The sequence below is a fragment of the Cyprinodon tularosa genome, unplaced genomic scaffold (assembly GCF_016077235.1).
Source record: "Cyprinodon tularosa strain WSP-4 unplaced genomic scaffold, ASM1607723v1 ctg7, whole genome shotgun sequence".
NCBI lineage: Eukaryota > Metazoa > Chordata > Actinopteri > Cyprinodontiformes > Cyprinodontidae > Cyprinodon > Cyprinodon tularosa.
In genome coordinates, this window is record NW_024039451.1 from 3,495,029 (window position 1) to 3,499,761 (window position 4,733).

The window sequence follows — 4,733 nt, forward strand, 5'->3', positions numbered from 1 at the left end:
TCTGCCAGATGGATTTGCTCCACATATCCATCTGGAAACCTTCCGTTGAAATAATTTTGGGAAGGGGCGAAAATACTGGTTAGCTGATTGGCCTATGTTGGTGATAGACGGGCCAAATAAACCAATCAGATCAATGAAGCATATGACGTACTAACAGAGCAACGACAAAAACACAACCACAAGCCAGGCTACTCTTGCCGAAACCAGTCGGGAGAAGAGCAAAAACATCTTTTCCTCTGAGAAAAGCCTCCAGAGCAGTGTTTTGCTCTTCTTTCAGTGAAGAAATACTCTGTAATTCCGATAAAACTTGCTCGATAGCCACGCTAACGCCAGTTTCATCGGCTGAAGCCACCATGTTCTTTAGACTGAACTGTTGCGCTTCTCGTTGCATCACACCTCGACCCGCCTCAAAGCCAACGCTGATTGGACGTTCGTTTGGTGAACGGCTCCAAATTTTCTTTAACGGAGAGTCTCCAGACTGATCTATGAGTGAAACCTTGAAAGCTCCCAAGATCAGGATGGTCTCACAAAGCTACCTCTGTCCCACCTCCTTCTAGCCTGGGTGCCAGTCCGAACTTAGTCCCGCCCACAAGGTTTGAGTTCGGGGAAGTTCGTTCTGGCTCTGCTCCATAGTAGCGCGAGTATTAAAGCCCACTGTCAGGCGATCCAATCAAATTGTCAGGGCGGGCTTTATACGATGATGGACAGATGATCAAGAGTAACGTTATCAACCACGTGACCAAAGCGCGCTTGGGTGACAACAATAATGGCTGCCGCTGGAGAGTTTAGGTGAGTAGATTCTGCTATTAGGTCTGTTCTAGAAGATATCGACAGCAAATTAATTTTAAAAGAGGAACAGAGAAACGCGATCAAGTCTCATCTTCTTATTCTAGGTGTGAAACTGCACGCTTTGATTTTTGTGGACAACAACTATGCCTCCCTTAAGATACGTCACGCACTCCGTTGCTCTTATTGGTTGTAGGTCTATCCAATTGAGTGCAGAGGCATTTTTTTTCCTGGTTCGTTCAAAACACGCCCCATAATCACAGCTCTATGGAGCAGTATCAGACTCATATTCTGACTAGAATTGAGTCGGACTACGTCAAGCTAACCTCCTTCCTCAATCTTAGGCTCTTCATAGTCCCACTCATCCTCTGGCCTATTCCACTACCAGTGTCCGGGCCTCAGAAATAAGACTACTGTAATTATTTTCCTAAATCATTCAAGCACCTGTCAATTTGCAGCATCAAAATCTTCTTGCTGGGGTCCAACTGCCAAAGAACTTCTTTCATTCATGTCAATAAAATCTTTTTAATTGCATATTTTCTCAGTGTGAGTTCCTCCAGGCTGAACTGACATTACATATTCAATTTGGTGTGATTGAGCTGACTGTCAGTCAAAAAAAAAAAAAAAAAAGGCAGAGCGGCAGTCTGTCATCTTGAAACGACAGATGCCGGCAAGGAATAAAGTAAAACTAATGTTCAGTTTAATATGATTCCCCTTGCTGGCAGTTCAGTGTGATTGAGGCACGATGAAGATCAGTTAATGCCAACCCAACAACTGAAAGCATTGAGGTTTGATTTTCCTCATCTTCAGGTAAAATGACTGTGTTTACTTGACTTTGTTAACATGTATTGGTGAGGGACTATTTAATTGTTTAAGAAAAAAAATCCTCCACAATTTGAGCTATTCAGTGCTCTTAACTACCAATTTTGTAATGATCTCAGAAAGTTGGACCCAATATTCAAGGCAAGACGGACAGTGGGAAAGTTCAAAGGGTTTATTTATATAAACAGAAGCACGGCTGCACATCAGCTGCAGCAGGCTCATTGGATTATCTGGGAAAGATAGAAACTCAGGTTAGTAACTTTGGAAAAAAAGACAGGCCACAACTATGAGTGTAGGTCACTAACCTGGTTCCCAGTTCAGTCTGAACTGGGAACCAGGAGAGCTGAGGAGGTACCAGAAGAGAATCCAAGCCGAGGTCAGAAGGCAGGTCCAAGTTTTGTAAGCTGGCAGAATCCAGGAATCAGTCCAGAGCAGATAAGACTAACAGAGCAAAACGTGCGAAACAAAAACTCGGAAGTCCCAAAAGTATGAAGGTAAATATGTGCCAAAATGAACGCACTTGTGAATTTAATGTGAAAACTTGAGAATGCAATGTGAGAATTTGTACCACAAAAGTCTGAACTTGTATGCCAAAATGTGATGCTGTAAAGGAAAACCGCACACACACAAACTGAATTTGAAGTTGCACTAAAAGAAATATCAGGCAAGACCATGTAAAAAAAAATTACACTTGTCAGTCCAATCTTCACCTGAAGAGGATTTTCACTCAAATCTGATTTAAATGTGAATGCACAAAAAAACTATTTACTGGTGTGTTCATATAGTTTTACACAAATAAAATTACAGTTGACAAATGATTATTGATAGTTTATTTGTAATTATTATTTTTTTGCATATGTTAATCTTGCATTACAACCTCAATTTAGCCATTACAGCTTCTTGAATCTGCTGCTTCAAGAACACAAACGCGCTCTCGCGAGACACAGCACGTTGACACCGCGCTTTGACTTTTGTCACATTCCTTGCGAGATATTTGTGCCAAAACGATCTTGTGTTTGAAGATGTGAGAGCAAATGGGGGGGGGGTTCTATAGGCCAACCAATCACAGGCTGCGTACTTGGGAGGACGCCTTTGGAGCACTTCCTGGCTTTTTTTTTTTTTTTTTTAGTAGTTGAAGAAAAAGAAGAAGAAAGTCGGATTTTCTTGAAGTTACGGACAACCGAAAGCAGCAGCAGCCCCGGCAGTAGAGCGGAGAACACCTTTAAATGTAAGTAGTTTGTTTTTGCTTTTTTTAAATGAACATCTATTAAAATACATGACGGTAACAGAGCCACCGGGATGTGTAGGACCAGCTAAAGCTAAAGCTTAAAGCTAACCTGTTGATACGTGATGTTCATCAACAATTAAAAGCCTTCATACAAATGTCACTATTTTTTTTTAACCTACATCTTACTGTACTGATTGCCGTATCCCTCTCCAATCAGATCTATTTATTCTCAAACAGTTTATTACAAAGTATTAGAACTTTTAAAGCTTAATGCAGCTGAAGAAATAACATTAGTCCAGCTGTACTGGGCTGTTAATACTGCAAACGTTTTGTTTTAATACTCAATAATGTATAGTTAATTTACAGTACAGTATAATAAGGTTTAAAATATAATTCACTTGAAGAACAATACCAGTGTAATTATACAGAACAGTCATTTTGCCTGTTGACATAACAGAAATATGCTTTACATGTCATTTTGTTCCAGGGAGCAGACAGAGGAGTGGATAAAATGACCACTTCATCATCGGGGCCAAAAATACTGCTGCAGTCGGATGGAGCGAAGAGTTGAGGCAGAATTCCATCTACATGTTGCATTTCTATGTAAAAGTCACACAAGTTAAAATAAGTCCTGTTCAAACACCAACGTACAAATATATAATAATTTGATCACATCAAATGATGCCCAGATGCCGCTTTTTGTAAATCTCATATTTGTGATAGAAGTGATCCTTGTGTGGGACAACTTTAAAAAAAAATACAAAGTATGTTCAGGTTTGGATAATGTACACACACATACATATATATATATATATATATATATATATATGTATGTGTGTGTGTGTGTGTGTGTGTGTGTGTAGGGAAATTACATCTTACATTTATTATATTCATGTTAATTTTGAGTAAGCTTAAAAAAGTAATCTCCAGGTTACCATTCCAAAGTCTTTTTCTGTAGAATTTCATTAATCCATCCAAATCATGAAACCTTCCTTTTTTCTAGCTTTAAAGAAACACTACAGAAAACAGGGGGTCAGTGGGAAGCCTACTGCTGCCACCTGGTCCTGGTTTGTCCTCATGGATGAGGTATTAGGACAGAGGCCCCCTAATGCCCCACCTGTCCTAATTGCCTCCATCCCTGAGGACATAGCAGGGCCAGGTGCTGCAGAGGCTGAGCAGCAACAGGTTGACGATGAGGAAGAGAATGAGGATGAGAGGCCAGGAGAGAGGAGGGAAAGGAGCAAGAGAAGAAGGAGATACGAGTTGGTGGATTTAATCAGGGAGGATATCAGATGGCAGAGGGAAGCGGGAAAGGATGGACAGATTATTTCATTTATTGGAGAGGATGGTGGACAGACATTATTATTTTTGGTGTTTTTTTTTTTTTAACAAGTTCAGGTTATGTGTTGCTGTTATTAAATTATTAAATTGTTTATAAAAGTTATTGTTGTCGGTGTGTTCTTAAAGTCTTTTATCTGTTTCATCACTTCTTTATAATTTAAGTAAACTTAGAACAACTTCTCAGTGACATCAGTTTATTTTTAGAGAAGCAAGTATTTACAATAAACTATTAAAAACATTTTTAAGTATTGAAATTAGATTTTAAAATTAACTACTACAACTATTTACAGAAGATATACAGTAAATATTACTAGAGAACATATATATATATATATATATATATATATATATCTATATATATATATATATATATATATATATATATATATATACAATTGTGACTGAGCAGGAGTCCCTGGTGGTGCTGATGGACTGGATGCGATGCCACACAGATGACCTTGGAGTCTTCTGACTGTGAGTGGGACATCATCTGGGGGGTGGGGGTGCCTCTCTCCACTGTTCACCACATCATCCATCAGGGTTTGCAGGGCTGACC

General features: G+C 39.3%; 1 long non-coding RNA gene across 1 annotated transcript; it reads left to right on the forward strand.

The window, feature by feature from the left end:
* The first annotated feature begins 2,738 nt into the window (after nucleotides 1-2,738).
* Nucleotides 2,739-3,584, forward strand: LOC119772002. The gene is made up of 2 exons (XR_005279209.1): nucleotides 2,739-2,836; nucleotides 3,324-3,584. It is a non-coding gene; the product is annotated as an uncharacterized LOC119772002 (long non-coding RNA).
* The last annotated feature ends 1,149 nt before the right edge of the window (nucleotides 3,585-4,733 follow it).